The sequence below is a fragment of the Lissotriton helveticus genome, chromosome 10 (genome assembly GCF_964261635.1).
Source record: "Lissotriton helveticus chromosome 10, aLisHel1.1, whole genome shotgun sequence".
Lineage (NCBI taxonomy): Eukaryota > Metazoa > Chordata > Amphibia > Caudata > Salamandridae > Lissotriton > Lissotriton helveticus.
In genome coordinates this window covers 1,198,509,762-1,198,536,393 of record NC_136071.1, presented here as the reverse complement: position 1 = coordinate 1,198,536,393, position 26,632 = coordinate 1,198,509,762, and positions in this window count along the sequence as shown.

Below are 26,632 nucleotides of genomic sequence, written 5' to 3'. Positions count from 1 at the left end.
GCACCAAGAAGGAGACAGCTCTAGCCGCCATTGCCCCTAAGGCAACTGTTCCCCCTAGTTCAGCTCCTAGTGGTGGGTCTCAACAGAAGGGTGTAGTAGGGTTAACCCTGGGAACTGAGATGGATTCTGGCCTAGTCAGAATACCAACTCAAGCTGTTTTGATCTGTGATGTGGACATACCCATGTCCTTTACTGTGAGTCCCAATAACTTGGGCAAGTACAGACAAACTCCTTTAATTAATTATAAAGTGGCTCAGGCCTACAGGGAAACATGTGCTAATGTCACAATGGTGATGCCCAGCTTTGTGAACCCTGGACAGATCATACTAGGTGAAAATTACCTAGTGACCAATGCTAGCAATGTGACTACCACACACAGTGTCCTGACCATACACAGTGTCCTGACCTCTTGACCCTACTCGCAGGGCCAGTCGCTCCACGCACCGCACGGCTCCCCGTGACTGTGTCCAGATCCTCTCCGCTGCTGCCGCGAGTCTGCCGCTGCTCCTGTTGCCCTGATTATTTGGTGACTTTTGTTTTTTGTGCCCTGTCATTAGTATTAGCACCTCCGGTTTTGTCACTGTGTTTTTGCTTCCTCGACGCTCCTGCTGCCCTGTTATGTGGTGTACTTTGCTTTCTGTGCCCTGTGTTTAATATTTGCGCCACTGTTATTGTCACCGTGTTTTGCTCCCTCGCCGCTCCTTCCAGGACCGTTTACTTGCTCAGTGCACCCCCTCGCTCCCCGCCGCTGCTCCCCTGCAGCCCCGCCCCTTTTCTTCTGTACCCGTTCCCCCCTCCCTATTTGCTGCCCCGCTCCTGCCTCCCAGCTGCTCCTCCCTCCCACTTGGCCATTTATGGCCGAGACCGCGCGGGAGTGAGCTGTGACCTCTTGACCCTGCTCGCAGGGCCGGTCGCTCCACGCACCGCATGGCTCCCCGTGACAGTGTCCAGATCCTCTCCGCTGCTGCCGCGAGTCCGCCGCTGCTCCTGTTGCCCTGATTATTTGGTGACTTTTGTTTTTTGTGCCCTGTGATTAATATTAGCACCTCCGGTTTCGTCACTGTGTTTTTGCTTCCTCGCAGATCCTGCTGCCCTGTTATTTGGTGTACTTTGCTTTCTGTGCCCTGTGTTTAGTATTTGCGCCACTGTTATTGTCACTGTGTTTTGCTCCCTCGCCGCTCCTTCCCGGACCGTTGTCCCACTCTGTGCCCCCCTGCTTCTCGCAGCTGCTCCCCTGCGGCCCGCCCCTTTTCTTCTGTACCCGTTCCCCCCTCCCTATTCGCCGCCCCGCTCCCGCCTCCCAGCTGCTCCTCCCTCCCACTTGGCCATTTATGGCGGAGATCGCGCGAACGCGCAGCAGGCGCGCCGATTGCGCGCCACAGGCAAGCCTGTGTACGCCCATCTGCGCCTGGACCGCGCCCAGCGCCAGGACCCCTGGTTCCCGACGTTGCCAGCCAACCTGACGGAGCTACGACGCCACCACCCTCCGCTCACTCAACACCGGCCGGACCCCCGCCTGCCACCGAGCCACCCCGAAACGCACCCACGGACCCTTCACCTGCCAAGCCTGCAAATTCACCTGCCTCCGGACCTGCACCGCACCCGCCCAACCAGGCACCAGCAACAACCACCTCAAGTGCATACTGCTCAACACCCTCTCTGTCCGCAGGCACGCCGTCGAACTCTGGAACCTCCTCGACACAACAGCGCCGGACGTCGCCTTCCTCACGGAAACCTGGATGAACACCTCCTCAGCCCCTGACATTGCCATAGCCATCCCGGATGGATACATGATCACCCGGAGGGACCGCACCAACCAAACCAGAGGAGGCATCGCCATCGTCCACAGAAACACCATCTGCATCACGACCAACGCCGAAGACACCCTCACCGCCGCCGAGCACCTTCACTTCCAGATACACACCGACCCCAAGATCACCCTTAGAGGCACCCTCATCTACAGACCCCCGGGACCACGCACACAAATCAGCGAATCCATCGCAGACTTCATCAGCCCGCCTGCCCTCACCTCCTCAGACTACATCCTCCTAGGGGACCTCAAATTCCACCTGGAAAACAACAGTGACAACCTCGCCAACCTCGGACTCAAACAACTGGTGAACACCCCCACCCACTATGCCGGCCACACGCTTGACCCAGTCTTCTACTCCAGCAACCACATCTCCTTCAGCCACTCCACCAAACTACACTGGACAGATCACAGCTGCGTCCATTTCAACTTCAGAAAAACCACGACCCACCACCACCAGCAACAGGCTCCCCAAAGATGCTGGAGCAAGATCACCACCAACCAGCTCACCACCTCGCTAAGCCAGAACCCTCTCACCGCCACTATGGACTCCAACGAAGGAGCCCACAACCTCACACAGTGGCTCACCAACTGTGCCGATGCCCTTGCACCACTGAAGAATCCTCCCAGCAGACCTGGCAGCAAGAAAGCCTCGTGGTTCACCAACGACCTCAAGAACTCCAAGAAATCTTGCCAGACCCTCGAGAAAGCCTGGCGCCACGACCAGTCAACAGAAAACATGACAGCCCTCAAGAACGCCATCCGCAGACACCACCAGCTGATCCGCACCACCAAAAGGACAGCATTCAGAGAACGACTGGACAACAACACCCACAACAGCAAGGAACTCTTCAGCATCGTCAAAGAGCTCTCCAACCCCAGCGCCAGCAACAACGACATCACGCCCTCGCAAGACCTCTGCGATTCACTCGCCTCGTTCTTCCACCACAAGATCGCCGACATACACAACAGCTTCGGCGCCCAGACCACACACACAACCACCAAACCAACGCCCCCCACCACCACCCTCTGCACCTGGACCCCCGTCAGCACTGAAGACACCACCCACGTGATGAACACCATCCACTCTGGCTCCCCATCCGAACCCCGTTCCTCACCACATCTTTAACAAAGCCGACTCCATCATCGCACCCCAACTCCGGAACATCATTACCTACTTCTTCGCATCTGCCACCTTTCCATAGAGCTGGAAGCACGCAGAGATCAGCGCCCTTCTAAAGAAACCCAACGCGGACCCCACGGACCTCAAGAACTTCAGCCCCATCTCACTCCTCCCTTTCCCCACTAAGGTCATCGAGAAGACCGTCAACAAACAGCTGACCCCCTTCCTCGAGACAAACGGCTCCCTCGACCCATCGCAGTCCGGCTTCCGATCTAACCACAGCACCGAGACCGCCCTCATCGCAGCCACCGACGACATCAGGTCCCTGCTCGACAACGGGGAAACTGCTGCCCTCATCCTCCTCGACCTATCGGACGTATTCGACACAGTCTGCCACCGCACCTTAACTACCTGCCTCCACCACGTCGGGATCCAAGGAAAAGCTCTGGAATGGATCACCTCCTTCCTCTCCGGCAGAACTCAGAGAGTCCGCCTACCTCCCTTCCGCTCAGCGGCCACCAAGATCATCTGCGGCGTTCCACAAGGCTCCTCGCTCAGCCCCACCCTCTTCAACGTCTACATGAGCCCCCTCGCAGCCATCGCACGCCAACACAACCTAAACATCATCTCCTATGCTGACGACACCCAGCTGATCCTCTCCCTCACCAACGACCCCGCCACTGCCAGAGCCAGCCTCCAGGAAGGAATGAGAGATGTCACGGAATGGATGAAGCTCAGCCGTCTGAAGCTGAACTATGACAAGACGGAGGTCCTCATCCTCGCACCATCCCCCTCTGCCTGGGACGACTCCTGGTGGCCCCCTGCACTGGGCAACGCCCCCATTCCCACAGACCACGCACGCAACCTGTGTTTCATCCTGGACTCCTCCCTCATGATGACCAAGCAAGTCAACGTCATCTCGTCATCATGTTTCAACACCCTGTGCATGCTCCGAAAGATCTTCCGGTGGATCCCCACCGAAACCAGAAAGACGGTCACCCAGGCCCTCGTCACCAGCCGACTGGACTATGGGAACCACAGCCAAACTACAGAAAAGACTCCAACGCATACAGAAGGATGTATGACATTACAACGCATGCTTTTACCACGCATTCCTTTACAACGCTGCCTTTACAACGCATAGTGCTTTGGGGCGCTGGATAGTGAATAGTTTAATTTACTATTCCAACTCCAGTCCCCGTGGATAGTAGGGAAGGTGTTGGATAGTAAATTAAACCTATTCCCTATGCTAGAGCGCCCCCCAGCGCAATGCATTGTAATGGTTTGCGTTGTAAAAGTTGCGTCGTAAAGGCACTGCGTGGTAAAAGTTGCGTTGTAAAGGATGTTTCCCATACAGAACGCTTCTGCACGACTCATCCTGGACATCCCCCATCACAGCCACATCTCTGCCCACCTGAGAGACCTGCACTGGCTCCCCGTCAGCAAGAGGATCACGTTCAGGCTCCTCACCCACGCACACAAGGCTCTCTACGACATGGGCCCCAAATACCTCAACAACCACCTCACGTTCTACACACCCACCCGCCAGCTCCGATCCGCCAGCCTCGCCCTCGCCACCATCCCACGAATTCGCAGAACCACCACCGGAGGAAGATCTTTCTCCTACCTGGCGGCCAAGGCATGGAACACCCTCCCCACCCACCTACGGCTGACCCAGGATCATCTCTCCTTCAGGCAGCAACTCAAGACCTGGCTCTTCGAGCAGTAGCAGCACCCCCCTCTCCCCCAGCGCCTTGAGACCCTAGCGGGTAAGTAGCACGCTCTATAAATGTGATTGATTGATTGATTGACACAGTATGGCAGTTGTTAATTTCTCCTGTGGAGGGGTAACTGGCCTAAAGAAGGTTGTTGTTAGCTCAGACCTCCCTGTAGAATGTTTGCTTGGCAATGACCTAGAGACTTCAGCCTGGTCTGAAGTGGAGTATAGGAGCAATGCAGAGATGTTAGGCATCTCAGCATATGTGCTTGCTGTGACCAGGTCACAGGTCAAAAATTGCAACATTAAACAGGCGCTGGATTCTGGAATAATGGACCAGTTGACTACCAGGAGAAGAAGTAGGGTTAAGGCAGTGCCTTCCTCCGTGCCTCAGGAAGAGGATCAGCCTTCTGAGGAAGCTGATTGCAAGCCAGAAGAAGGAACTGTCCTAGAAGAGCTTGAGCCTGATCAGGTTGAGTTTCTTGGGACAGGGGGACCTTCCAGGGCAGATCTGAGGCAGGCGCAGTTGGACTGCCCTTCTCTTGAACCCCTCAGACATCAAGCTGCTACTGATGCTGCTGGGAATGCTAGTGGAACCCATAGTGTCTATTGAGATGAAGGTCTCCTGTATTCAGAGGCTAGAGACCCCAAACCTGGAGCTTCCAGGAGGGTGGTCATACCTTTGGCATTCAGGGGCTTCCTTTTGACACTAGCCCATGATATTCCCCTTGCAGGACATCTTGGCCAGAACAAGATTTGGGACGGGCTTGTCCCTCACTTTCACTGGCCTCACTTGTCAGAAGACCCCAAGGAGTTTTGTCGCTCCTGTGTCACCTGCTAAGCCAGTGGCAAATCAGGTGGCACCACAAAGGCCCCCCCTAATGCCACTACCTGTGGTGGGGGTTCCCTTTGAACGTGTAAAGATTACCATTGTTGGACAAATGGATCCCCAAACAGCCTCTGGGCACAGGTTTATTCTGGTGGTAGTGGATCATGCCACCAGATACCCAGAAGTTATTCCCCTTAGGACCACTACAGCTCCTGTTGTGGCAAGAGCCCTTTTGGGAGTTTTCTCAAGAGTGGGTGTCCCTAAGGAGGTTGTTTCAGACAGAGCAATCTTCATGTCTAGTTACCTGACTGCAATGTGGAAGGAGTGTGGGGTGAACTATAAGTTCGTAAACAAGAAAAGAGTGTCCTATGGTAGTGTTGAACCACCGTTAGGAGCAGGTAAACGGCTTCACTTAAGCGCTAAGGAAAGCCCTCACTCATCACCTAGTGATGACATGCTTCATCATCGGGCCCCACAAAAGAGACCTAGCGTCTCTTTTGTGTGCTTCAAGGCCAGATCTACTGCAGAGCGGGTTGGTGGGTTAAGGCAGCGTTGTGCAAGGAAAATTAGTGAGTGGTGGATAGTTAAAAAATAGTCAGTAGTGTATCAAAATTAACTTTATTTTAATGACCACTAAGGACTCAAGGATAAAAATTATGTGTAGGAAATACGTCCACAATTAATTAAGTGGTAGTTTCCTAATATCAGTCGACATGTTTCAGCCACGAAACAGTATGAATTTACCTGGCATTCGTCAGGGCTCAGTGTGTATTAAACCCTGGTGGTATGGACTCTCTAAGGCCCACCCTTACCTAGGGACGTGAAAGTGAAAATTAACAAAAAGTGAAAAGTGCAAAAAAATTAGGAGGAAAATAATGTCTTCCTAATTACTCCTGGTTTAGGAGGCTTCCGAGTTTACGGTTTCTGCACCTGTAGATAGAAAGTAACAAGGACAAACATGAAGGACAAAACATACATTGACTCATGATGCTGATCACTTAATGTCAATCCATTGTGCTCCAGTTAGTGGTTTCAGAGACATTATGTGGCAGAATAACAATATAGTTATCACCTCCATGGTCCCAGACTTTTGAACGCTAAAGGTGGGTAGTGCTGTGTACTATATGTGCTATATATAAAAATAATCACGAGGGGAAGTTATTTCAGAATCGCTATCAAAATAAGATGCACGCGCAATCACGATCGCGCTAGCAGAATACAAATTCTCACTTTTTTGGTGTTAGGGATTCCACATGAGGGGGGTGGGAGCGTAATTAGCACACCCTGCAAATTGCCGAAACAAAAGGGATTCAACGTACAATCAGTCATACAGCATTTGTTAGGTACTTAGCTTAGCGATGTAATCGATGGAAGGGTTCTGCCTTTTTTACTCACGCCCTCGACGCTCAGCACCCGCTGTGTACCTGCATCAACCCTCGACTGGACTCCGAAGATGTGAGCGCGAGGCCACGAGAGCATTAAGTAAGTATGTCACGTTGGTCTGCTTCCGGGTGGGCACGGTCGGGCCACATCGAGGCATAGGTGTGGGCCAATCAACGCTTGCCGTCGCATAATCACGTGGTTATGTGAGCCAATGGGGGGTGATGTTGTCATTGTTAGGGACAACCAAGTCAAACGTCGAGAGATTGATAGAGTGATGCAGAGGAGCCGGTACTCCAATGAGGAGCCCGAGAGTTTTGCTGACATTCACTATCATTTGGAGAAGTCAGATGTCTAACCCGTGCACGGCAGAGCCACATCGAGGCATAGATCTGGGCCAATCGGCGCTTGCCGTTGTATGATCACGTGGTTATGTGAGCCAATGGGGGGTGATGTTGTCGTTGTTAGGGACAACCAAGTCAAACGTCGAGAGGTTGATTCTCGAGCGAGTGATGCAGTATAGAGCAGGTACACCAATGAGGAGCCCGAGAGTGTTTTGTTGACATTCACTATCATTTGGAGATGTCAGAACAGTGCATACACAAATGGAATGTGTGCCAGAGAGTTACAGATGTTAGCACGGTGCACGTGGGAATTTTTTAGTTATTAATAGTATCCAACTGGCAGAGAGGTTATTAGTACATAACACAAGTGGGTTGATTCAGTGGGAACGCTAGGTGGAGTGTTCCCTTGATTGCCATATGTCGATGTGTAAGTAGACATATGTAACAAGTGGTAAATAAAACATTGGAAGTGCAGAGCTCAATATAGGATTATGACGAGGTGTCCCACTAGTAAAGGGGCCCCAGGATGACACAGGGTTCACTTAATAACAGAGTTCCATGGGATATCGTCATTTGATCCGAGAATATGGGTCCCAAGTCTGTAGACCCACCGCTGTTCTTTTTCGAAAAGGCGGTGATTGATGTTGTTGCAACTGTCAATGTGTTCACTCCCCAGTATCGCCAGCCTTTTTTAGATGTGAGCAGGAGAGGAAGAGGCAAGAGAAGAGGGTCCAACCAAGTGTCCTGGGAAGACACGGACACGGTGAGCAACCACACCCGCAACAAGGACCAGCAGCCGGGAACGAGCGGCATCTAAGCCTGATAACCAACCTCTCTGACAAAATCTTATCACCAGTAGAAACCAAAGTTTTGGAAAAAGGATTAGGTTTCATTCCCACTTCCCGACCTGACAAGTTTAGACTTCATTGCGAACTTGGTGCTTTCTTTAGGAAGTTGAAACTTAAGGCCTTCTTCGAGGGCAAGGAAGACCCCAATGAAGCCCTCCGGAATGGTGACACTGGACTCAGATTGAGTTCTACTTTTAACCCCCCACCACACACAGTGCCGGCGGCCATCACAACTTTCGAACAGGCAGTCTTTTTAGACCTTGAAACCTGTCAAGACCCTAAGTCTTTCAATAATTTCACCACTGCAGAGTACCATGCATTGCAGGGTTTGCAAAACGACCAAAGTATTACAATCAAACCTGCAGATAAGGGCGGAGGCCTTGTCATACAGAACACCACTGACTATGATAAGGCATGTCGATTACTTCTTGATGAGCAGAAAAACTACAAACCTCTGACGATAGATCCCACAGAGGATCTGAGAACACGGATCTCGACACTAGTAAGGAGAGCAGAAGAAGACGACCTAATTTCCAAGAATGAGGCAGATTTCCTCAGTACTAATGAGAGCATAACCCCTTACTTCTATACTCTCCCCAAAACACACAAAAATCGGATGCCCCCACCCGGACGTCCAATTGTTTCAGGGATTGGCTCCCTGCTGGAACCGTTATCGCGCTTCTGCGACCATTACTTGAAGCCGATAGTACAGAGCACACCTACCTATCTAAAGGACACTAAGAGCCTTCTCCAGCTACTACAGAACCTGAGTTTCACTGAAAACACGGTAACGCTAGTCAAGCTTGACATTGAGAGCCTATATACTAGCATCCCCCAGGACGATACCATCAAGGTCCTGGGGGCGGCTTTAGATTCCATCATATGGAACTATCGAGCCTCTAAGAATTTCATCTTGGAGTGTGCCACATTAGCACTCAAAGAGAACTTTTTTCCCTATGATGGCAACCTCTACCTCCAGTGTACTGTTACCTCTATGGGCAGTACTTTTGCCCCTAGTGTGGCAGGCCTTTATGTAGCAGACTTCGAGGCAAAATATATCTTTCCAACAAACAGCCCTTTCTCACAGTCTATACAAGTCTGGCGGCGCTACATAGACGATGTCCTGGTCGTTTGGACCGGTGACGATGAACAGCTACAGGCTTTTCTGACATGGGTCAATACTCTCGTCCCCAATCTGAAATTTACGTACGCCACCAGTAAAACTGAGGCTACCTTCCTGGATGTAACAATCCGAGTCTCTGGGACTGGGTTCACTACCAAGACTTACCACAAGCCAACTGCCAGAAATAACCTCCTAGAGTATACCAGTTTTCATCCTCGCCCTTTAAAAGAAAATCTCCCTCACGGCCAATATTTACGGCTAAGGCGTAACTGCTCTTCACTTTAGGATTTCAAAACTCAATCTGCGGATTTATCGACAAAACTGAAGGTCAGAGGATACCCAACCGCAATCCTGAACAAAGGTTACAAAAGAGCACGCAACCAGCCAAGGGAGGCTCTCCTTGAGGACAGGGAGAACAATACAAAGGACATTCCATTGACGTGTGTAACAACACATAGCACATTGTCAAATATCATGAAAAAATCAATAAATAAAAACTGGAGAATTTTGTCCAGTACCAACAACACTTGGGAGAAACCTCTTTTGTCCTTCAAAAAAGGCCGCAGCATAAAGGATGCACTGGTCCATACACGACCAAGACCAAAAATCACAGAAACAGTGAGATCGGTAACTGACATCTGGGGCCTTCCAAAGGTGGTGGGCCACTACTCTTGCTCCAACTGCAGCGTCTGCCACTTAACAACGCATTCAAAAACGTTAGAACTAGAACCGGGCAAGACGTGGACACAAAGAGACCACACTAACTGCAATACACAGAACGTAATATATCTGATTATGTGTCCTTGCGATTTGCGCTATGTAGGTATGACCAGCAGAAAGGTCAAGCAGAGAATCTGTGAGCATCGATCTAACATCAGATGTAAAAAATCTACAACCAAAATGAGCAGACATTTCCTGGAACTCAATCATACTACAAACAACATGCAATGGACAATCATCGAACACATTGACAGTGGCAACAACATCAATCACCGCCTTTTCGAAAAAGAACAGCGGTGGGTCTACAGACTTGGGACCCATATTCTCGGATTAAATGACGATATCCCATGGAACTCTGTTATTAAGTGAACAGGGACCCTGTGTCATCCTGGGGCCCCTTTACCAGTGGGACACCTCGTCATAATCCTATATTGAGCTCTGCACTCCCAATGTTTTATTTACCACTTGTTACATATGTCTACTTACACATCGACATATGGCAATCAAGGGAACACTCCACCTAGCGTTCCCACTGAATCAACCCACTTGTGTTATGTACTAATAACCTCTCTGCCAGTTGGATACTATTAATAACTAAAAAATTCCCACGTGCACCGTGCTAACATCTGTAACTCTCTGGCACACATTCCATTTGTGTATGCACTGTTCTGACATCTCCAAATGATAGTGAATGTCAACAAAACACTCTCGGGCTCCTCATTGGTGTACCTGCTCTATACTGCATCACTCGCTCGAGAATCAACCTCTCGACTTTTGACTTGGTTGTCCCTAACAACGACAACATCACCCCCCATTGGCTCACATAACCACGTGATCATACAACGGCAAGCGCCGATTGGCCCACATCTATGCCTCGATGTGGCTCTGCCGTGCACGGGTTAGACATCTGACTTCTCCAAATGATAGTGAATGTCAGCAAAACTCTCGGGCTCCTCATTGGAGTACCGGCTCCTCTGCATCACTCTATCAATCTCTCGACGTTTGACTTGGTTGTCCCTAACAACGACAACATCACCCCCCATTGGCTCACATAACCACGTGATTATGCGATGGCAAGCGCCGATTGGCCCACACCTATGCCTCGATGTGGCCCGACCACGCCCACCCGGAAGCAGACCAACGTGACATACTTACTTAACGCTCTCGTGGCCTCGCGCTCACATCTTCGGGGTCCAGTCGAGGGTTGATGCAGGTACACAGCGGGTGCTGAGCGTCAAGGGTGAGAGTAAAAAAGGCAGAACCCTTCCATCGATTACATCGCTAAGCTAAGTACCTAACAAATGCTGAATGACTGATTGTACGTTGAATCCCTTTTGTTTCGGCAATTTGCAGGGTGTGCTAATTACGCTCCCACCCCCCTCCTGTGGAATCCCTAACACCAAAAAAGTGAGAATTTTTAATCTGCTAGCGCGATCGTGATCGCGGGTGCATCTTATTTTGATAGCGATTCTGAAATAACTTCCCCTCGTGATTATTTTTATATATAGCACATATAGTACACAGCACTACCCACCTTTAGCGTTCAAAAGTCTGGGACCATGGTGGTGATAACTATATTATTATTCTGCCACACAATGTCTCTGAAACGACTAACTGGAGCACAATGGATTGACATTAAGTGATCACCATCATGAGTCAATGTATGTTTTGTCCTTCATGTTTGTCCTTGTTACTTTCTATCCACAGGTGCAGAAACCGTAAACTCGGAAGCCTCCTAAACCAGGAGTAATTAGGAAGACATTATTTTCCTCCTAATTTTTTTGCACTTTTCACTTTTTGTTAATTTTCACTTTCACGTCCCTAGGTAAGGGTGGGCCTTAGAGAGTCCATACCACCAGGGTTTAATACACACTGAGTCCTGATGAAGGCCAGGTAAATTCATACTGTTTCGTGGCTGAAACATGTCGACTGATATTAGGAAACTACCACTTAATTAATTGTGGACGTATTTCCTACACATAATTTTTATCCTTGAGTCCTTAGTGGTCATTAAAATAAAGTTAATTTTGATACACTACTGACTATTTTTTAACTATCCACCACTCACTAATTTTCCTTGCACAACACTGCCTTAACCCACCAACCCGCTCCGCAGTAGATCTGGCGTTGAAGCACACAAAAGAGATGCTAGGTCTCTTTTGTGGGGCCCGATGATGAAGCATGTCATCACTAGGTGGTGAGTGAGGGCTTTCCTTAGCGCCTTAAGTGAAGCCGTTTACCTGCTCCTAACGGTGGTTCAACACTACCATAGGACACTCTTTTCTTGTTTACTGATTAATACTGGGGTATAAGAGTGTCCCACTACTCTCCCTGCCTCTCTTTTTGTTTTGACATGAACTATAAGTTCACCACACCCTATCACCCACAATGCAATGGTCTAGTTGAAAGTTTCAACAAGACCTTAAAGGTCATGGTTAAGGGTCTCCCTGAAAAGCTCAGGCGGAGATGGGACGTCCTGCTGCCCTGGCTTTTATTTGCTTATAGAGAGGTCCCACAAAAGGGGGTTGGATACAGCCCTTTTGAACTTCGGTGTGGGCATCCTGTAAGAGGACCCCTTTGTCTGGTGAAGGAAGGATGGGAGTTACCTCTCAAACTTCCCAAACAAGACATTGTGGACTATGTACTTGGTCTCCGCTCCCGGACGGCTGAGTACATGAAAAAGGCATCCAAAAACCTTGAGGCTAGTCAGGAATTGCAAAAGGCCTGGCATGACCAAAAGGCTGTGCTGACTGTTTACCAGCCAGGGCAGAAAGTGTGGGTGTTGGAGCCAGTGGCCCCAACAGCTCTCCAAGACAAGTGGAGTGGACCCCACACTATTGTTGAACAGAAGGGAGAAGTCACATATCTGGTTGACCTTGGAACTCCCAGGAGCCCCCACAGGGTGCTTCATGTCAACAGACTGAAACCATATGTTGAAAGCGCAGATATGGGCTTGCTCATGGCTATTGATGAAGGACAGGAGGAAGAGAGTGACCCTCTCCCTGACCTGCTCTCTCAGAACCCTGATGATGGGTCAGTTGATGGTGTAGCCTTGGCAGGCAGCCTCACTGATCAGCGGCAGAGTGACTGTAGACAAGTTCTGCAGGCCTACAGACATATGTTTTCACTGACTCCAAGTCACACTACCTGGTGCACTCATGAAGTGGACACTGGGGACAGTCTGCCTGTTAAAAGTAAGATTTACAGGCAATCTGATCATGTGAGGGACTGTATCAGGACAGAAGTCCAGAACATGTTGGAATTGGAAGTCATTGAACCCTCAGAGAGCCCTTGGGCCAGTCCAGTAGTCCTGGTGCCTAAACCTCACGGCCAAGATGGTAAGAGAGAGATGAGGTTTTGCGTGGACTACAGAGGTCTCAATGCTGTCACTAGGACAGATGCCCATCCCATCCCCAGGGCAGATGAGCTCATAGACAGATTGGCATCTTCCAAGTTTCTGAGCACATTTGACCTGGCAGCTGGCTACTGGCAGATCAGACTAGCTGATGATGCAAAGCCAAAGACAGCATTTTCAACCCCTGGTGGACATTAACAATTTATGGTAATGCCCTTTGGTCTGAAAAATGCACCTGCCACATTTCAAAGGTTGGTGAACCAAGTCCTCTCAGGTCTGGGTGACTACTGTGTAGCTTATCTAGATGATATTGCTGTCTTTAGCTCCACTTGGGAAGATCACCTGATCCACCTGAAAAATGTTTGGAGGCCCTGCAAAAGGCAGGCCTAACTATCAAGGCTACCAAGTGCCAGATAGGGCAGAGTCAGGTTGTATACCTGGGCCACCTTGTAGGTGGAGGCCAGGTTCAACCATTGCAGAGCAAAATCCAGACCATAATGGACTGGACTGCTCCAACCGCCCAGTCACAGGTCAGAGCTTTCTTGAGCCAGACTGGGCATTCCAGGAAATATGTCAAGGGGTATGGTTCCATTGTGACACTCCTTAATGACTTAACTTCCAAGAAAATGCCTAAGAAAGTTCAGTGGACAGTCATCTGCCAAAAGGCATTTGATGACCTGAAGCAGGCCATGGCCACTGCATCAATTCTGCAAAGTCCAGACTACTCCAAAGAATTCATTGTTCAAAAGATGCTTCTGAGTTGGGGGTGAGAGCTGTGCTTTCACAACTGAATAAAGATGGTCAAGACCAGCCAGTACCTTTTATTAGCAGAAGGCTGGCCCCTAGAGAGAAACGTTGGTCAGCTATTGAGAGGGAGGCCTTTGCTGTGGTTTGAGCACTGAAGAAGCTGAGTCCATACTTGTTTGGAACTCACTTCAAAGTTCAGACAGACCATTAGCCCCTCTTGTGGGTAAAACTTATGAAGGGTGAAACTCCCAAACTGCTCAGGTGGTCCATTTCCCTACAGGGGATGGACTTTACAGTGGAACATAGACCTGGGAGTAACCATGCCAATGCAGATGGACTCTCCAGATATTTCCACTTAGAACATGAAGACTCAACTGGTTGAGGTTAGTTTAATATCCCTGCGTTTGGGGGGGGGGGGGGTTGTGTAGGAGAGTAGGGTCTGCTTCCTATGGTTAACCCCACTTTTTGCTGTGATTCTCTGGTTTTTCGACTTTAGTCTGGCTGTGGCCCTGATAATCAGACCCACAGCCTAGCTGTTCTCTCTCTAAATTGATACCATGTACTTTAGGTACATACCAGATTGGTTACTGGGTCACCCTTGTGAGCCCATGTATAGTGTACCCTAGGTACCCAGGGCATAGGTGCACCCTAGCCTACCAGGGGCTGCAGCATGCATTGTGCCACCCCTGGTTTGCCTTCCAAACTGACACCACAGGTCTGTTCACACAGCCTGAGTAAGGTGGTGTAATCACCCCTTACTTAGATATTACCTACTGGCGGTCGCCAGTAGGTATATATAGTTAGGATTTTTTCTCTATGGGTTTTTTGAAAATTCTATGTCTAATAACTTTGGCGTTTGTGGACGGAATTGGCTGAAATTTTCAGGAAAATGGCACATTTTGTTTCTGAGCAGCCCTTGAAAATTTGGGGGGGGTTCGTCAAGGGGGGGCCGAGAAAAAAGGGGGGTCCCAAAACGTGTTTTTAACATTGAGTTTTCCATAGGGCGGTTGGCCTCACTTTTAGCCCGAACGGCTGAATGGATTTGCACGAAACTTGGCAAAATTGTAGGGACTGGTAGCCCGATGTGCCTTTTGTAGGTCTCAATATATGTGCTCCAGTGGATTTTGAGAAATTAACGTTTAAAAAAAGATATATATCTGTAACAGCAGACCTGGGAGCGTCCCAGGACGCGTACTTTACGCGCAACGGAGCTTTGTGAAGCGAAGCTGATTGGTTCTCCGGCGTCTGTCAACATTCCAAACAGTCCGTAGCGGCCGCCATCTTGTCTCTCGGTAGGATCGAGAGACAAGAGGAGGCCAAAGCGAAGGGGCAAATGACCATAAGGGGGCATAGTACATTGTCGCTCACCCCCTAGGTTTGATGTGGAGGTTTTAAAAGGGCCCCGCGGGGCAAAAAAAAAAAATAATAATAATAATCGAACAGCTGAATGGATTTGCACGAAACTTGGCAAAATTGTAGGGACTGGTAGCCCGATGTGCCTTTGCTAGATCTCAATATATGTGCTCCAGTGGATTTTGAGAAATTAACGTTCAAAAAAAGATATATATCTGTAACAGCGCACCGCTTCGCGTACTTTTCGCGTTACGGAGCTTTGCGAAGCGAAGCTGATTGGCTCTCCGGTGTCTGTAAACATTCCAAACAGTCCGTAGTGGCCGCCATCTTGTCTCTCGGTAGGATCGAACAGCTGAATGGATTTGCACGAAACTTGGCAAAATTGTAGGGACTGGTAGCCCGATGTGCCTTTGCTAGGTCTCAATATATGTTGTAAAAAGTTCAATCGGGTCGGGGACAATCGATATTTGCCCGGCGGTATTGCCTCTGTGACCCTCTAGTTATTTAAATCAATGAAGAGGCAGGCGCTGGAGACTGGAAAGCAGGAAACAAGGTTTTTTTTATTCTCTCCGGAGGAGAACACAACGAAACGGACAGAAGGTATCGTTCTGAGGTGCTCTAACTTACGTTTGAGGCCTGGCCCCTTATATACAGTGTTTATGGTTTTTATTACAGTTTACATACATGTGACAAAGCTTTGATATACGGAAAGACATACCCGGAATCCCCCTTTGGGGCCCGTTCCCACACACATTTACAGTTGAAGTCCCCACCCTAGTCACAACAGGTGATGAGCATCGCGCAGCTGGATAATCCGCCGATTCACGGAATGTGGGGGGTTTGATCGGGTCTCATGGGGTGGGGGCTTTGATCAACCCGGGGATTCTTTGATGGGGGAAGCTTTCTATTGTACGGGGAGGGGCAAGGATGGTATCGGCAGAGCTGGGTGTCGGCTTGGGAACGGGGAGGAAAAAACGGGCACATGGGGAAAAAGGGGGTTTGCATCTAAGGGCCGGAGATCATGAAAGGAAAGCAGGGAGGTGTCGCGCTGGGAACAGGATGAGGGCCTGGGGCAGAGCAGCGCCGAAGAGGGGTTTATGACTCAAGGCAGGTGCAAGCAGGGGGTGGTCAGCGTGCAGGCTTAGCGAAGGCAAAGGGCTATGTCAGGGGCCAGCGGCATGCAAAAGGGTTTGTTCTGATCGGGGCATCTTAAAATGGCGGGCGCGCACGACAAAAGTGTGGCATCAGGGAAGAGGCAAGATGGCGCAGATAATGTTCACCAAAACGCACTAATTTTCCACAGTCCTCCCTTTAACATATTCAAGACATCTTGCTGGTTCATTTTCTATTCGGTTCTACTGTGGTGAGCATGAGAAAGAAAACGGTAGGAACCCTAGATGGAAAAGAGTTGTAAACAATACATTTTGAGGTTTCTAGTTTTTTTTTAGGAGGTGCACCTATTTGATAAAGCAGGAAAGTCATAGGAATGAAATACAAAAACGGCGAGCAGCAAGTACATATCATAACGTGAACTGGCAGGTTAATACATGTTTCAGATTCGGATTGGAGCAGGATCAATACAATGGCGGCTGGGAGAGAAATGAGGCGTAGCAAAACGGTGGTTGAGGATGTCGAATGTTCGAAGTTTTATGAGTTCTCATTGTTCTTTGTGGTCTTTCGTTGGCGCTGTTGAGCACCGGCGGTGGAGCTACAAGTCCAGCTCTGTTCTAAGTTCTGCGTTGCAGGGCACGACCCTTTCCTCGCGTTTCTGGTCGGAAAGGTCCTTTTCGCCCTGTGTCCTTTGAGGTGATTGTCAGAAAGTTCCGATGGAAGAAGAGCGTTCAAAACAGTCCATAGGGTAGGTCAGAGGAAAAAGGGGGATGGAGCAAGGCCAAATTGGGAACAAACTAGGGGAACAAGAGACTTCAAATGGGCGGGCGTGCGACGGAATTCAGAGAGCGGGGACTTGTCGACAGGCACTGGACGTCGAGCAGGGGCATCAGGTCGACCCTTTCTTTTCGTGCTGTCGAAAACAGTGCCTCGTCCTGCAGCTCCTTTCAGTCGTGGTCTCGCCTTGGCTAATGTCGCAGGTGTCCCTTAGTCTGCAGTCGGGCCTCGTGCTCCCACATCCGGTCCTTCTCTCCTCCAACAGCAGTACCCTTAAACAAGTTTGAAAAGACAGTCTTTAGAAAATTTGCAGATGAAGATAATCAAAAAGTCTATTTCTCTCCCAGCTCCAGGCAAAGAATGAAAATGTCCGTTATATTTAATGTTCACAACTGGCATATGAATGACCGGTGGCGGACCTGTTGGATTTACTATGACTTTCCTTCATAATCATTTATTACAGGCATGACAGTTCATCTGATGGTAACCCACCTTCGGGAGACAAATCTGGCAAAGATATGCCGTTCTCTAGAGTTTCATATTTACAAAAGGGTACAGTGAGTCGTCAACATGGTACTACACAGGTATTTTGCTGAGAGACGAACAGGGCTAAACATTTCCTTTCTATCGGTGCATCCTGTTTTTCAACTACTGCGGGGTTCATTTTGATGATTTCTTTACCTTGGTCTAGTCTGTTAACCTTGTAAAACATCATTCTGGGTCCTACGTAACCTTTTACAGCCCGGTTACTTAACTAGGAAGGACAGGGGTTTTATGGGAAACAACCAGGGACATAGACAGGGGAGGTAACGGGGGTGATCGTTTTTCTGGTTTGGGTATTGCGACGATTCGGGGAGGGGAGGGTCGCGTATTCTGAGGTCCTTGTTTTATACTATAGGAGCCGTTGACATGTAGTTCCCTTATTTCGGGCCAGATTAGGGAACCTCTGTCGTCTTACCTGTCCTTTCCCTTACGGCCCAACCTGGGTTCATTGACTTCTAGCGGAAAAGGAGAGGTAATGACGCGGCCTCAGGGTGATTGTATTAAAGACAAGCGTTTGTGCAAATACTGACGGTATTTGAAGCCAATTAGGTGGTGTGCTAGGGGTGGCAATCTGCCAATTTCGGGGCTAACCACTCGGAAGAGTGGTAGTGCAAAAATAGAGAGAGACAGAGAGAGGGAGAGAGAGAGAGTGAGAGAGAGAGAGAGAGAGAGAGAGAGAGAGAGAGAGAGAGAGAGAGAGAGAGAGAGTGCAACGGCAGGCTAAATAGTACACGTGCAACAGAGAGGGCGGCAGTGCATTCAAGAAAGGCTATTTAGTGCATTACACAGTAAAGGGTATTCACGAGTCCGCGTTAGAATCTTGCAATCATGCAGTTTGAGCATTTAGACAGGGTAGAGGGGATGTGCTTTGAGAAAAGGAAAGAAGGAAAAAAGGGGGTACCATTTTGTCGCACTTTCTCGCATTCTCGGTCCTTTGACCAGTTGGGTCAACGCCTCAGTCACACACACACATTCCCTCACAGTTTCACATCATACGTGACATGGGTTCATTCGTTCGGTCTGGTTTAAGGGTGATCACTTTTTATCAGGTTGTGCTAATTTTTCGGGTTTGTTCGATACGTGAGTAGTTTGCAGGCGTGCTTAGACACCACCCTGCGGCGCTAGTCCGTTTCGTGTATTTAGACATGGCAAGGTCTCAGATCTTCGCCACACCTTGGCTGTAATCTCTGATGTAACCTGCAGAGGAAGGAAAAAGGGGGGGTGGGGGAGACAGCATTCGCGCGCATTCAAATACATGGATTCATAAGTCCTTTACTTACCTCTTACTCGTCTTTCCTCCTTGGGGCAGGGTCCCCGGGGATATGGTTTTCGGAGTCGAGGGGGGGGTAGTGTGTTCATGTAGGGCGTGTGCGGGGAAACATAAAAAGGAAACCAGAGGTGCCTAGTGCGAGGTATCTAGTCAAAGGATATATCTCACTATCGGGATCCTTAAACCTCTTTCAACGCCGTGGCGTTCTAAAGTTCTTCGGTTCTTGGGTCCCTGCTACTTTGGAACGTTGTACTTTACAATATTTACATTATTTCATTTCACCCTCCTTTTACATTCCCTCATTTACACCATTCGTTTTACCCATCCTTGGAAGTCACGGTCTTCCTCTACGCGAGAGTTCATGAGTCAGTCGCGTACTTTTAAGGCGGAGTGTCGTGTTGTCGATCCGATCCGTCCTCCAGGGCTGGGCAACCATCTTCCATTAACCTTAAAGAGAGAGCAGAGTAGGGTGCACAGAAAAAGAACTTTCCTACCCATCCCATATTGTTTTAAAATAAAGCATGCAATACCCGTCCATAGTTTCAAAGACTTTATTTTGCAAATTCATTTCAGCATATGGATTAGGAGGGTGTGGTCGTATTTGGTCGGCCGTGGCAATGGCTAAAGTGCGTACAGTGGGGGGTGTCGTTTGCAACAATAAAAACATCGGAAAATTTTACTCATTCATTTGTAAGAGACTAAAACGTCTATTAATTGGCTGGGGGTTCGGGGGCATATATTTTCATAATTTAGAAGCATAATCATAACAGTTGTAATCAGATTTCCTATATGCATACCGTACGTGTGCGTCGTAAATGAGGTTTACATCAGTTATAAAAATATAATACAGTGTACATTTGTAATCAACATTTGTAATGGGGATTCTTTCATACTGTTCGTCGAGTGAGCTCTCCTTGTCTTTTCTAGCCAAGTGTACAAAGGATCACAAAAATCTCAGAACATCAAGTTTATATTAGTGCGAAGGAACACCACGAGGTGTTCGTAAGTTCCGATTGATACCAGCGCCATTTTGGGCGGGGCCGGCACAGTCCGGAAGCAGCATCAGGGGGAAATGTTTCCATTACTGGCAGTTTGGACCAGAGTCCTTTTCGGCAGTTCTAGAATTCACGCTAACAGAAGGTGTGGCAATGTCATGTTTGTTTCGTTGGCGATCGAGGCAGCCGTCCCTTACCGGAAACCTGCAAAGGCCGAAGGCTCCGCCGGGGACCTTTGTATGATCTTCAAGGCTGCGGAGATGCTGTCGGAGATGGGGGCTCGTGCTCCATGGGACAAATGTTCGAGTTATACGGCTGGCCAAAGTTACTCTAGTGGCCGGGGCCCGCCTTCCAGCGGATCCAGACGCCATTTTGAGGCCCTACAGGGGCCACTCTCGTCGAGTTTGCAAGAATGGAAGAGACCCTTCGGAGTGAAAGGAAGAGGTCCCTGTTTTGTGAGAGCGGGACGTCCAGCTGGGGTGCAGCTGTGATGCCCCCACCTGGGGGGGGCGAGGGAGACTCGTTCACATCGTCTCCTTCTCCCGGTGCACTCCATGCCGCTCCTTTTCATCGCCCCGCATGAAGGCCTCTCCACATCCGGTGTTCCCCAAGTGCCACCATGGTACGTTCGGTGCTGCGCAAATACTGGGGTGCCACCATTGTACGTTCGGTGCTGCGCAAGTACTGGGGTGCCACCATGGTGTGTCCGGTGCTGTGGAAGTATGGGCACCATCGCCTGACTGGGGGTGTTCGGCGTCGGGCTGGGGGCTGGGAAACCTCCTACCGGTGGAGGTGGGAGAGGCTCGTCCGCGTCGCCTCTCCCTCCCAGCCCAACTTGGACAAATTGTTGTGGAGGTACGTGCAGGACATCCCGCCGTCCAGGACTGCTGCGGCTGTGACGGAAGAGAAAAGGAAGAGGTGCCTCGCTCTCCTCTTGACATGTGGCGGGACTACCTTAGTCTTTCCAGGCCCGTTGCGGCCGGCCAAGGAGACATGTGGCGGGACTACCTGCAAATGCCCAGGCTGCGGGCTCCTGCCTCTCCTCCGGCTCCCCCATACGTTAAGATTTCCTGACCAAGAGTTGGCGGCGGGGCTCGCCTTATATGGGTTGCCGTTGGTTGGGCGTAGCCGTAACCCTGCCCTACTTTGGAAGGTTCCAGAATGGGGGGGGGGGGGCGAATGTTCTGTTTGACTTTCATTTTCTACAGTTTATCGTTATTATTCCTTGTTTGTTGTGTTAAATTAAAAGTTCAAGTTTATTAATGGTCTACGGATTTTGTTTTATCATTTCTTTCTTTCCAGGTTGCTTTGATGCTAGGTTTCTGCTAACAGAGGTCGAGTAACACGGAAACACGTGTAGAGGGATGACGCAGATTTGCACATTACATACACACAAACTCAGACGGGGGACAGTACAAGTACGACATACAAAGACCCAAGACAAATATAAAAACAGTTATCGGTCATAATTATCTCTTTCCGTCTGTGAATTTTAAACGAGGCTGGGTTCCCGTCTTGACATTGCCCGACCTAGGAGAACTTGAGCACGCCGCTGAGATTTTCCTGGCGAAATCTGTGCCATCGGGCATAATCAAACGTGGTGGTTCTGTCTGGTCTGTCTATGTAAGTCGGGTTCTTCTCTGTCTCGCGCCTGTTCTCGTACTGTCGGTCTGTCGTTCTTGTCGGCCCTTTGCCTTTACTCACGCTCAGTAGAGTCGGGCATTGGGCTTTCCAGTGTCCGACATACCTACAAAAAGCGCATTGGTCTGACCCTAAGTCTGGTCGTCCTTTGCATAGTGTCGGGGGATAAGTTGTGGGTAGCGGTGTCCTGGGGTTGTCCTGTCGGTATATTTCCCTACTTGGTTTATCCTCGTCTTTTCTCTGTCGTTTCGTAGCCTCTCTGCGCCACATACCGAGACTGTCGAGCATAATTGGCGTCGTCTTATTATTTCGAAGGGCTATTTCTAACGTTTCTATTTTATCAAGGTCAAAGGATCCTGCCAGTGGCCACTGTTTGTCTTGGCTATCTTCGGTATACCTGTGCCATAATTTATTATAAGCTATGGTGACTAACCCATAGTTTATGAACATGTCCTTATTAGGGGTGCCTTCTAGTGGAGCTATATGGTCCACCTCTAACACCCGGTCCGGGCTAAACAGGCTATTTATCAATGGGGAGAAGACAGACATGACGGCTCGTAACGAGGGACTAAAAAGTCAGCACTGCCTATCTTATCACTAGGTGCAAAGACTAGACAGAATATTTCTATTCTACGTTGTTTGCAGGTAGTGAATACCTCATGGACCAAAAAACCAAAAGACCAACAAAATAACAATGGGGAGAATGAGTAGGACCGCAAAGATCTGCGTTACCTACCCTTTTCACTATCTGCAAAAAGGGTGGTCTCTTCCCTGCTTGCAGACAGGGAATCTCCAGGAAACAATAGTTTGTGAACAACAGTTCAGTTTCAAGCAATTATTGAGTGGGGGAGAAAAAGAACAAGCACGGCTGCTACCCTACCTATCCTCCACTGCTTGCAAAGGGAGAGAGAGCCTGTTGCTTCTCCGTTTGCAGACAGTGAATCTCTAAATAAAAATAAACAAAGCAATACTAGTATTTTGAACAATCAAGCAATCAAAACAATTTTTTTTCGCAATTTGTCGTGGCAACACGACCTTACCCGGACCATGTGGACAGTTTCTTGTCTTCCGAATCCAGCGCCCGATCGTCCTCTTTTTCTCGTATTTCTCACGGCACTCCTGATGGTTCCCAGTCAGGACCGTAGATCACTCGAGAGAGGTCTGTTCGGAACTAGTGAAGTTCGGATGATCGGCTGCCAGACGAGGGTCTATTGGGCAAGAGCTCTCCCGATCGTTGCAGTCGTTCACTCTGTCGTCGGGACCTCTCCCACTGGATCCACGAGTCGCTGATGGGCCCCACGCTTGGGACGCCAATTGTAAAAAGTTCAATCGGGTCGGGGACAATCGATATTTGCCCGGCGGTATTGCCTCTGTGACCCTCTAGTTATTTAAATCAATGAAGAGGCAGGCGCTGGAGACTGGAAAGCAGGAAACAAGGTTTTTTTTATTCTCTCCGGAGGAGAACACAACGAAACGGACAGAAGGTATCGTTCTGAGGTGCTCTAACTTACGTTTGAGGCCTGGCCCCTTATATACAGTGTTTATGGTTTTTATTACAGTTTACATACATGTGACAAAGCTTTGATATACGGAAAGACATACCCGGAATCCCCCTTTGGGGCCCGTTCCCACACACATTTACAGTTGAAGTCCCCACCCTAGTCACAACAGGTGATGAGCATCGCGCAGCTGGATAATCCGCCGATTCACGGAATGTGGGGGGTTTGATCGGGTCTCATGGGGTGGGGGCTTTGATCAACCCGGGGATTCTTTGATGGGGGAAGCTTTCTATTGTACGGGGAGGGGCAAGGATGGTATCGGCAGAGCTGGGTGTCGGCTTGGGAACGGGGAGGAAAAAACGGGCACATGGGGAAAAAGGGGGTTTGCATCTAAGGGCCGGAGATCATGAAAGGAAAGCAGGGAGGTGTCGCGCTGGGAACAGGATGAGGGCCTGGGGCAGAGCAGCGCCGAAGAGGGGTTTATGACTCAAGGCAGGTGCAAGCAGGGGGCGGTCAGCGTGCAGGCTTAGCGAAGGCAAAGGGCTATGTCAGGGGCCAGCGGCATGCAAAAGGGTTTGTTCTGATCGGGGCATCTTAAAATGGCGGGCGCGCACGACAAAAGTGTGGCATCAGGGAAGAGGCAAGATGGCGCAGATAATGTTCACCAAAACGCACTAATTTTCCACAATGTGCTTCAGTGCATTTTGAGAAATTAACGTTCAGAAACAAGATATATATCTGTAACAGCGCTCCGCTTCGCGGAGATAAAATTATATGTGTATTACCTAGCTGTTGCTAACACCAGTTAGCGACGGCTAGTAGAATATAGCGACCATCTTGGGCCCCACTTTGCATGTGAGTGATATTTATCACTAATGACATGCAAAGTGGGCATGCCAAGATGTTAGCGACTGGAAACAGTCGCTAACATCGCTATCTCCTATTATCAACTTTTGGAAATATTCGAGATAAGCGCGAATATCTCCAAAAGCTACCACCTGCCCTGAGCAGTTCTTAGCCATGTTATCCAATGGGAGGTGGATAACATGGCTAAGAGCATTAGCTCGGTAATGCATGAATATCGCTGAGTTTTCAGCGATATTAATGCATTGCGGTCGTTTTTTATCGTATTTCCGATAAACCTTGATAATAGCAAGGTTTATCTGCGATAATTTCTGACGGTAAAAAAATCGTTGCTAAGCATCGTTAGGGATAAATATCGCTTAACTTTGGTAATATGCCCCAACGTCTGTTAACGTTCGATTCGAAGGAAATCAGGAAGTGTTGAAAAACATTGTCTGCGCCATCTTGTCTTTTTTCAAATGCCACACTTTTGTCGTGCACGGCAGCCATTTTAGATGCCTTGACCAGACCCACTCTGTGCACGCTGTCGATCCTTAGCATGGCTCCCCACCCTCGCAAGCATCTCCCCCAGGCAGTGGTCACCCCCGCTCTCTGTCTTATGCATGGGTAATAAACTTCCCCCCATCTGCGCTGCTCTTCCCTGAGAATCACACCCTGTGCCCGCCCGACACCTCCCTTTCGCCCTATTCACTACCGCACCCTCTGACACTCCTTTTCCTCTGTGTCCGATTGTCCAGGCTGGTCCTAGGGTATCAGCTAGCCCTGCAGATGTAGTTTATGGCCACAGCTGTAAAGAATCACCCCTCTTCAAAGGAGTTATAGTAGATCAAGGCCCACACTCGATGAGATCCGTCACAGCAGAAGCGTTGCTATTATCTGAAAACCATCCTGTATTGTGATTGGCTAGGGGACCGAGCCTGAAGCGGAAGATTCCAGGGATGACTCTTTGTACATCAAAGTTTTTACAATTATGTGTCACATTAAAAATATATAGCACTCCGACAAAGTAGTAAGATTATAAAACTTTAATAATTTATAAATATATACAAGAAAACAAAAATAGTAATAACATATAAACATTTTTAGGGAAAAACAACGAAGTAGCGGTCGGCTGTGCGAATAGTCCCAACGCAGCACAACGTCCAGATTTCCGGCGTGGGGCGTCGCGGGGGGTGGGTCATCAGTAGCAAACTGTTGTGCGAATAGTTCCAAGGCAGCAGAACGCGCTGAAATCTAGATGACACTAAAGTGATGTCTAGTAAGTTGCCACCCAGCAAATAACGGCATGGGGCGTCGCGGGGGGTGGGTCATCAGTAGCAAACTGTTGCGCGAATAGTTCCAAGGCAGCAGAACGATGGCACCAAGGTGATGTCCAGTAAGTTGCCGCACTGGTTTTGGTATCCTACAATGCTGCTCCGAATAACGGCGCGGGGCGCCCCGGGGGAGGCGGCGTGAACGGGCCTCTCCAGGTGGAGTGTCATCTGTTGTAGTGGGGCGCCCCTTTACCGTTTCAGTTGCCATTCCGTCCGTTTTTGGTCCACTGTGTCAAAAGCCTCAATTCAGCTGAGTTGCGCCCACTCTTGCGGTGCAGCGATAGGCGGCTGTCACAGGACTCTCAAAATGGCGGCAGGCTGTTTCCTTTTTGGGCCTGGTCCACTGAAATGGCCCTGGGACACCTTGGAAATCGGACGCTTGTCTGCTAGGTCTTGGACCCCATTCTCGAAAGCGTCCCCTCCGCCTTGAGAATTCATCAAAAGTTTTGGGGGCTCCGACTCCTGCAGGCTTCTGGTGGGGAGCGGCTGCCATGATTGCTCGCGGAATGACCACGACTGAGCTACGAGATGGTGGTGCTCTCATGCTGACGCCAGCTTCAGTCTGAAACATCCAGAAACAAGGTGGGGCTTTCATCGTTTGGGAAAAAAAAAAGTTTTCATCCAATGAAAAGTGTTGTTTTTAGGTCACATGATCAAGCCTTCCATCATTAGGAAACCAAAAGTAAAATGAACCAATGAAAAGTTTTATAAACAAGTCACATGACCTGTTATGCGGCATAGGGTGTAAAATGCGGAGAAAATACGTTGGCACGTGAGGCGGCGTCAGTAGCGGACCAATGTGCGAATAGGCCGAAGGCAGCACAACGCGCCAAGATCCGGATGGCACCGAGGTGGTGTCTAGTAAGTTGCCGCACTGGTGTGGCCATCCTACAATGCTGAAAGTCGGCGTGGGGCGCCCCGTTGGACTGTGAGATGGCGTCAGTAGCGGACCGATGTGTGAATGGGGCCGAAGGCAGCGCAACAATATTTTCGGAATAGAAGACACCATTAGGCGCTGAGATTCCAAGATCCGGATGGCACCGAGGTGGTGTGTAGCAAGTTGCCGCACTGGTGTGGCCATCCTACAATGCTGAAAGTCGGCGTGGGGCGCCCCGTTGGCCTGTGAGTTTGCGTCAGTAGCGGACCGATGTGCGAATAGGCCGAAGGCAGCACAACGCGCCAAGATCCGGATGGCACCGAGGTGGTGTCTAGTAAGTTGTCGCACTTCTGTGGCCATCCTACAATGTTGAAAGTCGGCGTGGGGCGCCCCG